This window comes from Thamnophis sirtalis, unplaced genomic scaffold (assembly GCF_051295495.1).
Source record: "Thamnophis sirtalis isolate CommonGarterSnake01/CBP01778 unplaced genomic scaffold, rThaSir2_p1.2 scaffold_11, whole genome shotgun sequence".
Lineage (NCBI taxonomy): Eukaryota > Metazoa > Chordata > Lepidosauria > Squamata > Natricidae > Thamnophis > Thamnophis sirtalis.
In genome coordinates, this window is record NW_028261391.1 from 2175609 (window position 1) to 2189392 (window position 13784).

Consider the following 13784-nt stretch of genomic DNA (forward strand, 5'->3'; position numbering starts at 1 on the left):
CTCTCTCCTTCCCTCTAAGGAGAAATTTCCTGACAGAAAAATAATGGAAATTAAATGGACGGTTCCTTCCTTCCTTCCTTCCTTCCTTCCTTCCTTCCTTCCTTCCTTCCTTTTTTCTTCCTTCTTTCCTTCCTTCCTTCCTCTAAGGAGAAATTTCCTGACAGAAAAATAGTGGAAATTAAACAGACAGTTCCTTGATTCTCCCAACAACAGTACAAATGGCCTAATAAATGATTATTTTTCTCCTGTGTAGCCTCTTTCTGTTCATCTCTTCTCCAGCCCACAGCAGAGGCTGTTTAAATTCATCCATAAATATTCCAGCTCCAGAATAATGTTCACCCTCTTTTTCTCTGACACAAAGTTGGCCCTTAAATCCGTGTTTTTCAACCTTGGCAACTGGAAGGTGGGTGGACTTCAACTCCCAGAATTCCCCAGCCATCGTGGCTTCTTGGTCACCACAGCATTCTTGCTTAATGATATGTCCAGGAGTGGGACCTTGCCAGATCCTGTTGGCCACGCCTGGTTGCTACGGACATGTCTTGTTCCTTTCATTGTTGGGTTGTCCCATGTTGGCTTGGAGATGGTTATGAGGTTCTGGCACACAGCTTTGCATGTACAACCTTATAAGGTTCCTTGAAAACATGGATTTACATGGTCTTCTGACTTCATAGTTACTTTAATCAGCTCTTGGGAACCATATAAGTAGATGTTCTCCAGGAGAACATGGTCCTTCAAGTCTTCCAACTGTGTCCTCATCACCACTGTAACTCTTTTTCTTCTTTGCTATTGGATGTCCTCTTCTTTCTATGGAGATTCTCCATCATCAAAGTCGTGGTAGTCCCAAAAGTGCTTTTTCAAGAGGCAACTGGACTTTCTGTTTTTTTTTTTCATTTGAAGACATTTCCCTTCTCATCTAGAGCTGAAGAAGCTTCTTGGGTGAGAAGCGAAATGTGTTCAAAGAAAAAAAACAGAAAGTCCAGTTGCCTCTTGAAAAAGCACCTTTAGTTTGTTCTGTTCTTCCCTCTCCTTCCATCTGTCCCAGCATGATGGACTTCTCAAAGGAGCTGGTCTTTGCATTGATTGATTGATTGATTGATTGATTGATTGATTGATTGATCAATGCATCATGTGCCATCAAGTCAGGTCAAATTTTAGGGACTGCATGGATAACTGTTGTGGCCCAGCAGGAGCCGTTGGAGCTGCAAACAGACTCCGACAGCGAGGGGCCCTATGAGTCGGCTCTGGAAGATGTGGAGGACCCTGGACAGGGTTCAGACTCCGAGCAGGGACCAGAGAGGCTGGTTGACCATCAGGAGCCTTGGATCAGTGGGGAGGAGCTAAGGGAGTTGGTCCCGGACGCCAGGCAAAGGCGGGCAGATAAGCACCGACAGCAACTACGCAGATACAGAAGATAATTGGACTCAGGAGGTTGTAATTAGGCTCCTCCCAAGAGATTATATAAGAAGAGACTTTGGGAGGAGGCTGTTTGCAGGATTCAACTAATACACTAATGCTGGAGAAACTCTTGTGTGTATTTCTTATCTTGGAAGTCTGGGTTGCTGCCAAAGTCTTGTCGGTGTGTTAATTTACTGTGAATAAATTGTCTAGCAGTAAGGGGCCAGAACAGATAACCCTTCTCCATGGTTGATCTGTCCTTAAGCAGGTCCTTCAGGTGATGTTCCCATCACCACCATCACTGAGTCCATCGTCTTTGCTTCTGGTTGTCCTCTTCTTCTTCTTCTTCTCCTTCCATTTTTCCCACCATGGTGGACTTCTCAGATCTCTGCGTTGATTGATAGTTTAACGCTCTCAGTGTTGACTCTTAACAGCCGAAAGGATAGATGTTCTCCATGGCTGATCTGTCTCCAACCTGGCCCTTCAAGTCTTCCTATCACTGCTGTAACTGAGCCCATCTTCTTTAGTTCTGGTTGTCCTCTTCTTCTATCCTTCCAACTTTCCCACCATGGTGGACTTCTCAAAGGAGCTGGCCTGTGCACTAATTGATGGTTTAACGCTATCAAATCAGAGTTGACTCTCAGCAGCCAAAGCGGTAGATGTTCTCCATGGCTGATCTGTCCCTTAGCAGGTCCTTCAAGTCTCCCAATAGTGTCTCCATCACCACCATAACTAAGTCCATCTTCTTTGGATGACCACTTGGTGGTCATCCTCTTCTTGTCTTTCCTTCCACCTTTCCCAGAATGATGGACTTCTCAGAGGAACCTTTGCATTGATTGACTGACTGGTTGATCAATGCATCATATGCCATCAAGTCAGGTCAAATTTTAGTGACTGCATGGCTAGCCATGGCTGATCTCTCCTTAAGCCGGTCCTTCAGGTGATGTCCCCATCACCACCATCATTGAGTCCCTCTTCTTTGCATCTGGTTGTCCTCTTCTCTTTCCTTCCATCTTTCCCACCATGGTGGACTTCTCAAAAGATCCAATCTCTGCATTGATTGATGGCTTAATGCTATCAGTGTTGACTCTTAGCAGCCAAAAAGGTAGATGTTCTCCATGGCTGATCTGTTTCTAAGCAGGTCCTTCAAGTCTTCCAATGGTGTCCATCTTCTTTACTTGGTGGTCGTCCTCATCTCTCTCCTTCCACCAATGTTTTTTTTTAAAAAAAAAAACTGGTGATCTGGCTGATTGGTTTAGACTCTGAACCTTCAACATTCTGCAGATTTAGGAGCGTTGTGTGGAATTCATTGTGGCTTTTATACCCTGGGCGCAAAATGCTTTCTTCCCCTGGCAACCCGAATCACATCTGCTCCAGATGAGGAGCAGCTGTTTTGGAGACCTGGTAAGAGAGAAAGAGAAAGAGGGGAGGGAGAAGAGAGAGAGAGAGAAAGAGAGAGAGAGAGAGAGGGAGGACAGGAGGGGGCAGCTTTAAGCTTTAAGTCAGAAAAGTCAAGATGGTGGCCTTTTTTTGGCCTGTGATTTCTTTTTAAATCAGATACTGAGACCCATTCAGAACTAACAAGCAGCATCTTTGCTATAGATGAATCTAAACTAAAGCAGTGTTTTTCATATTTTTTCCTTCCTTCCATTTTTCCTTCCTTCCTCCCACCTCTTCCACTCCCTTCCTGCCCTTCCTTTTTCCTTTTTCTTTCTTTTTTCCCTTCCTCCTTTCTTTTTTCTTCCTATCCTCTTCCTCTTCCTTCCCTCCCTCTCGCTTACCCTTCCTTCCTTCCTTCCTTCCTTCCATAACTTCCTTTCTTTCTTTCTTTCATTTCTCTTCCTTCCTTCCTTCCTTCTTTCTTTCAATCACTTCCTTCCTTTCTTTTTTCTTTTTTCCTTCCTTCCTTCCCCTCCTCCCTCCCTTCCTCTAAAAAGGAATTTCCTAACAGTGAGAACAATTAACCAGTGGAACAACTTTGCTCCAGAAGTTGTGAATGTTCCAATTCTGGGGGCTTTTAAGATCGGACAACCATTTGTCTGATATGATGTAGTGTAGTGTAGTGTTTCCTGCTTGATCAGGGGGTTGGACTAGAAGACCTCCAAGGTCCCTTCCAACTCTGTTATTCCGTACCTCCCTTGAAGGAACTTCTAACAACCGTGAAGACGCCAGCTTGATGGGCTGGAAAGGGATCCCCCACCACCACCACATAAGGCTCATCATCTCATCGATGTGTCCCCCACTTCAAAGAGGGGGGGAGATGTCTCCTAAATCAGTGTTTCCCAACCTTGGCAACTTGAAGATGTCCGGACTTCAACTCCCAGAATTCCCCAGCCAGCGAATGCTGGCTGGGGAATTCTGGGAGTTGAAGTCCGGACATCTTCAAGTTGCCAAGGTTGAGAAACACTGCCCTAAATCACTCTTCATGGCCAGGCTATCCACCCCGCCTAGTTTCCCCATGGCAAGAAGGGAAAGAGACCCCCAGAGAGATTCTCATGAGCCTTTCAAGGACCCCCTCTTGGCCTTGGGGCGCCCGTCTTTCACCCAGAGGGAGCACCCTGGGAGCCATCGGCATCTGTGGCAAGGAGTCTCTTCGCTCTTCTTTTTCTTCTTGTGGTTTCCACAAATTACTTCCATCCTGCTGTGGAATGCCAGACTCTTAATGAGGAGCACAGTTGAGATATGTATGAGTATATATACATATATATCTATTTTTCTTTTCCAAGAGGTGGACCAGACGCCCCTCGGCCCAATTAATGCATTCCAAGACAGGCCCAGAGGAGGTCAGTGGCCTCCTCCAGGGACGATGGGCCAGAGGGCCAGTCACACAGCCTGGGACCATCCTGGAGAGGTTCCCATGAAATGTCTTTTTGCTTTCCCTTCTCCTCCTGCATGGGGTGAGGGGAGAAGGAAGCAGCTCGGAGGGGTTTTCAGCCCATGCCAGGGGACACTGCTGAGTTAGAAGTGGGGTTCAGCATTAGAGAACTTGAGGGGACCCCTGTCTGCTGCTATTCACCTTCTCAGCAGTTTTGGCTGGCTGGCTGGGGGATTCTGGGAGTTGAAGTCCATACGGGATGGCTGGGGAATTCTGGGAGTTGAAGTCCATACGGGAAGGTCTGGGGAATTCTGGGAGTTGAAGTCCATACAGGATGGCTGGGGAATTCTGGGAGTTGAAATCCGTACGGGATGGCTGGGGAATTCTGGGAGTTGAAGTCCATACAGGATGGCTGGGGAATTCTGGGAATTGAAGTCCATACGGGATGACTGGGGAATTCTGGGAGTTGAAGTCCATATGGGAAGGTCTGGGGAATTCTGGGAGTTGAAATCCATATGGGAAGGTCTGGGGAATTCTGGGAGCTGAAGTCCATACAGGATGGCTGGGGAATTCTGGGAATCGAAATCCGTACGGGATGGCTGGGGAATTCTGGGAGTTGAAGTCCATACGGGATGGCTGGGGAATTCTGGGAGTTGAAGTCCATACGGGAAGGTCTGGGGAATTCTGGGAGTTGAAATCCATATGGGAAGGCTGGGGAATTCTGGAAGTTGAAGTCCATACGGGATGGCTGGGGGATTCTGGGAGTTGAAATCCATACGGGATGGCTGGGAAATTCTGGGAGTTGAAGTCCATACGGGATGGCTGGGGGATTCTGGGAGTTGAAGTCCATACGGGATGGCTGGGGGATTCTGGGAGTTGAAGTCCATACGGGATGGCTGGGAGATTCTGGGAGTTGAAGTCCATACGGGATGGCTGGGGAATTCTGGGAGTTGAAGTCCATCTGGGATGGCTGGGGAATTCTGGGAGTTGAAATCCATATGGGAAGGCCTGGGGATTTCTGGGATTTGGTCCATAAAGGATGACTGGGGAATTCTGGGACTTGAAGTCCAGCCATCATAAAGCACGCTGAGTGAGGAATTCTGGGATCTGAAGGCCACCTATTTAGAAACATGCTGGCTGGGGAATTCTGGGACTTCCCCAGCTCTCTGTCCATCTCTCTTGCATCGTGACAGCTGAGGAATTCTGAGAGTTGAAGTCCACATATTTTAAGTAGGCTGACTGGGGAATTCTGAGAGTAGAAGTTTGCACACCTTGTAACAAGCTGGTGGGGAATTCTGGGAGTTGAAGTCCACCTATGCTGGGCGAGGGATTCTGGGGGCTGAAGTCCACACATGTTGGCTGGGGAATTCTGGGAATTGAAGTCCACCCATCTTAAAGTAGCCAAGTTTGAGAAACACTGCTGGAGAACATCTTAACCAAAGCACATTTCTTCTTTCCTTGCTTCTTCTTGGTTTTTCCATCACAATCTTTGGAAACAGCTCCCTCTTCCCAGTCTGTTCTCCATAGCAGACCCTCTATTTTAGCCCCCCACCCTCAATTGGTGACAGACAGACCCCTGCCCATCTTCTTTAGCCTGCGGCCATCCATCTCTTTCCCTAAATTACCAAGGAGACTTAAAGCAGAGAGATCTCTTACCAGCTTGTTCATGAACGTAAGTTCCGTGGTGGTGGACGGCATATTATTTTTTCCATAAATCACAAAAGTCTCCAGAGCTGACAGCTCATTACAACTTTCGCCTTTGGGGGTCAGGATGTCAACATGTTCACTGGAGAAGATTTATCCCCCGAGGAAGAGCAGCAATGGCCGAAGACGAGAAGGGGAGAAAGGGAAAAAGGTTCTCTCTTAAAACAGGAAGACACAACAGTAAAAATTAGACCCACAAGGAGAAAAAAAATCTTTTTTTAAAAAGAAGCTTTTTATTTTTAATCTCTCACATACAATTACAGGTATACATTCACATGGCTATTCTTATTTTGTATTTATCACTTTTGCACATTTGTTTTCCCCATATAAAAGGTTAAAATATACAGTTAAAATATACATTCTGGGTTGCTTTGCTTGCCATCCCATACACCTATTTTATGTTATCACTACCCTAACTTTTCCTTTCTTTTCTCCCTCCGTCCCTTCTCTACTTCCTTCCTTCCTCCTCTCCTTTACCTTTCCTTCTTCTCTTGCCTCTCCCCTACTGCTCTCCTCCTCCTCCTCCTCCTCCTCCTCCTCCTCTTCTTCTTCTTCTTCATCATCATCATCATCATCATCATCATTATTATTATTTATAAAATTTATATGCCGCCCAATCCCGAAGGACTCTGGGAGAGGGGTTTGTGGATAGGAGGAAGAGGAGGAAGAGGATTAGAATTGGGCCATCCTGGGTGCTCTCTGAGGTTGGTTGTTTTCTTGCAGACGTTTCATGACCCAACTAGGTAACATCATCAGTGCTAGAAGGGAAAGGGGTTTGTGGAGGAGGAGGAGGAGGAGGAGGAGGAGGAGGAGGAAGAGGAGGAGGAGGAGGAGAGGAGGAGGAGGGGGAGGAGGAGGAAGCATGGCAGGCAAAGGATGCCACCAACCAGCCACCCTTCTATTTTCCACTGAGCAGTGCTGGATAAAGAGAAAATCAGTTCCATTTGAGAGGAAACCAATCTGTCTTGGAAGAAATCCAGAAGGCTGGTACCCACTAAATCAGCCCTTTGCTCTCTGCCCATATTCATTTAATGGCTTATTAGGCAGTTGGGGGGTGGGGTGGGGGGCAGGGCAGGGCAGGGCACAGCGACCCACTTTCACAACCACTGCAATCTTCGCTGTGTGGATTCCAGTCCAGTGACAAATTCCCGTGGAGTTTTGTGGGTATTTCGCCGAGGCTTCGGTGTTCCAACCTTGGCGTGGATTTCTGCCAGTTTCCTATCATTCGCCTCTCTGCGGCTTGAGAGGAGGGGAGGAGCCCATTTGGACAGATTCCTGGGGTCTCCCGGCTGGTTTTCCTGGTGATGCTAAGCAGTGATTTGAGGTTGCCTTCTTGGCTGGATGCCACCTTAACCTAAAGCCCTGGCATTTCTCCCCCTTTTTAAAAAAAAATAAGGGAAATATTTTTAACAATTTTATTTTATTCAAAAGGTTTAAAAGCCCTCGCATTTCTGAGTGGTCTCCCATCCACCCTGCTTACTTTTCTTTCTTTCTTTCCTTCTTTCTTTCTTTCTTTCTTTCTTTCTTTTTTTGCAGATTTTTTTTAAATTTTGTTCTCTTACATACCATTTTAAGTATATACACACACATAATTATTATTATTCTTTGCATTTATCATTCTTATATGTTTATTATTTCTTTTAATAGGTTATAATATACAGTTTGGGTTGCTTTATTTACCATCCCTTCCTCCTGTTATAACACCACCTTCTTTTCCCTTTCTTTTCTCTCTCCCTCCCTTCTCTACTTTCTTCCTTCCTCCTCTCCTTCCCTTCCTTCTTCCCTTACCTCTCTCCTACTCCTACTCTTCCTCTTCCCCTTCCTATCCTCTCTCCTTCTCTTCCTCTCCCTTCCACCTTCCTTAACCTCTTCCTTCTTTCCTCCTCTCCTTCCCCTTCCTACTCTCTCTCTCCTTCTCTTTCTCTCCTTCCTTCCTCCTCTCCTTCCCCTTCCTTCTTCCCTTACCTAAGGACAAGGATGTCTGCAGGATAATGTCAAAAGACTCAAGATGATGAGCACAGCATCCATGTGATAAAAGCTCCACCTCCTTTTTTAAGAGCCGAGGTGGCGCAGTGGTTAAATGCAGCACTGCAGGCTACTTCAGCTGACTGTGATCTGCAGTTCGGCTGTTCAAATCTCACCGGCTCAAAGGTTGACTCAGCCTTCCATCCTTCCGAGGTGGGTGAAATGAGGAGCCGGATTGTTGTTGGGGGCAATATGCTGACTCTGTAAACCGCTTAGAGAGGGCTGAAAGCCCTATGAAGTGGTATATAAGTCTAACTGCTATTGCTATTGCTATTATCCAAATGCATATCAAATTTAATAATCATTCTGAAATGCACATTAAAAATAGCAGGGGTTCAATTAGGCTCCTTCCTGAGCAGGGGGCTGGACTAGAAGACCTCCAAGGTCCCTTCCAACCCTATGATACTACCCAGTGGTGCCATCTCTGACTTTTGGGTCCCTATCCTACGGATTTAAATTTAAAAGTAGAACATGTAGAGAATCAGGGCAGGCAAAATAAAAATCATATAAAATAAATATAGATTGAAGGGTTGATTGGAACCATCTGGGCTGGCACTATTTGATGGGGCTCTCTGGAAAATATAATAATAACAATGTCAGGCTTTCCAAATTTTCCAGTCCCAAAACCAGATAGATCAAAAGGAAAAGAAAGAGGGGAAATATAGTGGAAAATATAGATTATAGTCTTCGAAAAAACATCCATCCTTGCCTTTCCGGCACAGGGGTATTGGCCGAGCACTGAACTGTCAGAAGGATAATTTGAGGCTCCAACTCCAACTGGGATTGCATAAGAATAAATAAAAATGAGATCCAGGCAGCTGTAAGGAAGGAAGAAATATTTATTCCTAAAAAGCAAAAAAACTTGGCTGCAGAGAAATGGGTACATTGGCAAACTTTAATAGGGGGAGCTTGTTCGGGGTGTGGAAGTGTCTATATGCCGAGGGGCGTGTGTGTGTGTGTGTGTGTTTTGTGAACATATCGTTCGGCTGGGAGAGTTAATTTAATGAACACTATTGTGTTTGCAGACCTTATCCTTTGATATGTGGATTGGGTCTGGGTGACTTGTTTTTTTGGAGTGGGGGGGGTTAAGGAAGTTTGCTAATTTGGGTGCGGGCTCCTTCATGAAGCAATCTGCGCACCGATTGGGAGGGGCGGATAATTTGGGGCTGCAACTCCAAGCGAGGTGGCCTAAGAATAAAATAAAATGATGATCCAGGGCAGGTGTGAGGAAAGAAGAAAGATTTATTCCTAAAAAGCAAATAAATAAATAAATAAATAAATAAATAACAACAATTGGCTGCGGAGAGATGGGGTACAATGGCAAACTTTTATAGGGAGAGATTCTTCAGTGTGTGTGTGTGCCTTTGTTTGTGAACATAGAGTTTGGCTGGGAGAGTTCGTTTATTTATTTATTTATTTATTTATTTTTAAAAAAACCAGTTCTTATTAAACATCTTCAAGTTTAAAAGAACAAGAAAAAAGAAATACAAAAGCAAATACAAAGCAGATAAAAACACAAAGAACATAACAATATACAGCTTTCCATATCAGCATGTGTGTGTGTGTGTGTTGCATTTTTGCTGATAAATAAATAAAGGGAAACTAGTATAGATCTATTTCAAGCTATAAAATATACTAGTCTCCCTTTATTTATTTATCAGCACAAACGCAACACAAATGTAACAAGGGCAACATTAAAAATAATGGCTTTCTGTCTGGATGATCTCCCGGGGTGAGCCGATAGACAGAAAAAAGGAAGCAATATGCTTACTCTCATATTTGGGCATACCAGACACACACACACACACACACACACATGTGTGTGTGTAGTATTTGTGCTGATAAATAAATAAAGGGAGACTAGTATAGATCTATTTCAAGCTATTTAGCTCTCATCAGCTAGCCATACCCTTACTGGGATTCGAACCTGTGCTGTATTACACCTTAGGCAGATGTGTTAACCACTAAGCCACAAGGTTCTCCTCCTTACCAGCTGAGCCAGGGAAGTAGGTATGTATTTAGTGTCACAACCCACATTTGGGCATACCAGGGGTTGTGACACTAAATACATAGCTACTTCCCTGGCTCAGCTGATAAAGGAGGAGAACCTTGTGGCTTAGTGGTTAACACGTCTGCCTAAGATGTAATACAGCACAGGTTCGAATCCCAGTAAGGGTATGGCTAGCTGATGAGAGCTAAATAGCTTGAAATAGATCTATACTAGTCTCCCTTTATTTATTTATCAGCACAGATACTACACAAATGTAACAAAGGCAACAGGAAAAATATTGGGTTTCTGTCGTGATGGTCTCTTGTGACGAGCCGATAGACAGAGAATGGATGCAGTCTGCTTCCTCCCATATTTGGGCATATCAGGGTTGTGACACTAAATACATATATATTCTGCTTTTGTGGTTTACAATTCAATGATTGCCTTCTCTTAAGACTTTAACAATTCTAATGGCAATGCAATAATTATATGATAATACAGTAGCATACAGCACATATTATCAAATTTTACATCTATACGTTTTTCTTCATAGTACATTCGTTAGTTTTCAAGAGCCGAGGTGGCGCAGTGGTTAGGGTGCAGTACTGCAGGCCACTTCAGCTGACTGTTATCTGCAGTTCAGCGGTTCTAATCTCACCGGCTCAGGGTTGACTCAGCCTTCCATCCTTCCGAGGTGGGTGAAATGAGGACCCAGACTGTGGGGGCAATATGCTGACTCTGTAAACCGCTTAGAGAGGGTTGAAAGCCCTATGAAGCGGTATATAAGTCTAACTGCTATTGCTATTGCTATTCTATTCCCTATCCACTTGGGGCAGTTGATTTAATGAACTCTAATTGTGTTTGCAGACCTTATCCTTTGATGTATGGATTGGGACTGGGTAATTTATATGGGCTTGTGGGAATTTGCTGCTAATTTGGGTGCAGGTGAGGCAAGCTGCGCTGGGATTGGGAGGGAGGGGGAGGAGGGAGAGGGAGGGGGCCTTTGCAAAAATGAAAACATTTTGAGTTGACCCAACAGAATTGGCTGGGGGTGGGGTCCGGGGGGGGGTGCAGGGAGGTTTGCAAGTGGAGAAGTGGAAGCCCTTTCGACTCAGATCAAAAACAACATTGCCCAGCTGATGTTTCTCAACTTTGGCAACTACCCTGGACTTCAACTCCCAGAATTCCCCCAGCCAGCCAAAGGATCGGTGGGTGGGAAGAGAACTGGTGGGAAGAGCCCTTTGGCAAAGCTGCCAGCTGCACCACAGAGGGAGAGAACAAAGAAGAGCTGGAGAAACGGCAGGGTGGCAGTGCCAGGAATAAGCCCAACGCCCAGGGGCAGAACTTTTGCAAGAAAGAAAGAAACAACAATCTCTTTTCAACATCTGAAAAACTACACAGAGAGAGGGAGAGGGAGAAGCGAAGGGAGGGAGGGAGGGGGAGAAAGAGAGAGAGAGAGAGGAGAGAGAGAGGAGAGAGAGGAGAGAGAGAGAGAGAGACGTTTCCAGTCCCCCTCACTGCATAAACACCACCCTAGCAAAAATTAGTTTCCTGCAAACAGGATCTAACATGATTAGGGGCTGGAGACTAAAACATATGAAGAACGGTTGCAGGAACTGGGGATGTCTAGTTTAATGAAAAGAAGGACCAGGGGGGACATGATAGCAGTCTTCCAATATCTCAGGGGTTGCTACAAAGAAGAGGGAGTCAAACTATTCTCCAAGGCACCTGAGGGTAGAACAAGAAGCAATGGGGGGAACTAATCAAGGAGAGAAGCAACTTCGAACTGAGGAGGAATTTCCTGACAGTGAGAATAATTAATCAGTGGAACAGAAGTTGCCTCCAGAAGTTATAAATGCCCCAACACTGGAAGTTTTTAAGAAGATGTTGGATAACAATTTGTCTGAAGTGGTGTAGGATTTCCTGCCTATGAAGGGGTTTGGACTAGAAGACCTCCAAGGTCCCTTCCAACTCTGTTATTCTATTCTATTCTAAAGAGTGCAGAGAAGAGCAACAAAGAGGATTAGGGGACTGGAGGCTAAAAGATAGGAAGAACAGTTTTCAGTGTAATGATAAGAAGGACTAGGGGAGACATGATAGCATCTTCCAATATCTCAGGGGCTGCCACAAAGGAGAAGGAGTCAAGCTATTCTCCAAGGCACCTGAGGGCAGGACAAGAAGCAATGGGTGGAAACTAACCAAGGAGAGAAGCAACTTAGAACTGAGGAATTTCCTGACAGTTAGAACAATTAACCAGTGGAACAGAAGTTGCCTCCAGAAGTTGTGAATGCCCCACACTGGAAGTCTTTAAGAAGATGTTGGAGAGCCGTTTGTCTGGAACGATATAGGGTTTCCTGCCTAGGCAGGGGGTGGACTAGAGGACCTCCTAGGTCCCTTCCAACTCTGTCGTTCTATATTTTATATTTGCTGTCTACCTGCAAATCTTCCCCAGCCAAGAAATAGGCAGTCCTCCTCATCTTACGAACACAACGGACCCCAAATTTTCTCTGGCTAAGTGACATGTGTTTTAAGCAAGGTTTGCTCTGTTTTACAACCCTTTTTTGCCAACGTGGTTAAGTGAATCACGGCAGATGTTAAGTTAGGGACATGGTTGTTAAGTGAATCTGGTTTTCCTTGCTAGAAGGTCATAGAAGGGGGTGTCGTGATCCCCCAGGACACTGCAACCCATCGTAAATGGGAGTCAATGGCCAGCCATCTGAATTTGGTCACGGGACTGGGGGTAGTGCAATGGTTGTGAGTGTGAAAAACTTTTTTTCCGTGCTTTTATAATTTGGAACGTCACTAAAAGAAAGGTTGTAACTTAAGGACTGCCTGTATATTCGGCTGTCCCCGGGAGCCCAGCATTCAGCATGAAAAACAAAATATGGAAATTCTACCCAGACAGTATCAGATTGAGGAAGCTGGAGACAATTTGGTTTAAAAGCGACTTTTGGGATAATAATCTCATCCCAGTTTCCAGGACTTGCTGTGATGCGGCCTTAATGAGGGAAGCCCCCTTGGGATTCCTCTGGAAAACTGCCTCTCCAAATGAGTTGACTCCAGATGGGCTGAGCTGATCTCTATTCCCCAGGAGGAGAATTAAGCCCTTAAAATCTCTCCCCCTGGACTCTCTTACATTTTCTGCTGTTTTGCAGAACATGTCTGCTAATAGCAGGGAAGCAGATCTATGCAGCTACTTTATATGGCCGGAGGCAGTAAGAGAACCGGCTTTATATCCATAAACATTTTATGGAGGTTTTCGTTTTACACAGGCAGCATAAAAACCAAAGCAAACTGAATAAAAAAAGGAGGGAAGGAGGAAAGGAGGAAAAAGAAAGGAGGGAGGAAGGAAGGGAAAGGAGAAGGAAGGGAGGGAAGAAGGGAGGGAGGAGGAGGAAGGGAAAGAGAAGGGAGGGAGGAGGGAAGGGAGGAAGAAGAGAGGTATGGATGAAAGAAAAGGAAAGAGGGAGAAGGAAGGGATGGGGGAAAGAAGGAGGAGGAAGGAAAAGGAAGGAGAGAGGGATGAAGGAAAGGAAAGAGGGAGAAGGAAGGAAGAGAAAGTAAGGAGAAGGAAGATAGGGATGAGGGAGGAAGGAAGGAGAGGGATGGATGAAAGAAAAGGAAAGAGGGAGAAGGAAGGAAAGGAAGGGAAAGAAAGGAGGGAGGAAGAAGAAGGAGGAGAAGAAGAAGGAAGAGAAGAAGAGAGAAGGAAGGAAGAGAAGAGAGGAGGATGAAGGAAAGAGGGAGAGAAGAAGAAAAGGGGGAGGGAAGGAAGGAAGAGAAAGATGGAAAAGAAGGAGGAGGAAGGAAAGGAAGGTAGGAGAAGGAAGATAGCGATGGGGAAGGAAGGGAGGA

The 13784-nt window shown here is 45.3% G+C and overlaps 1 protein-coding gene across 1 annotated transcript in view; it reads left to right on the forward strand.

The window, feature by feature from the left end:
* The window catches only part of LOC148043420 (mannan-binding lectin serine protease 1-like), a 78370-nt gene that overhangs the window by 13751 nt on the left and 50835 nt on the right, over positions 1-13784 (forward strand).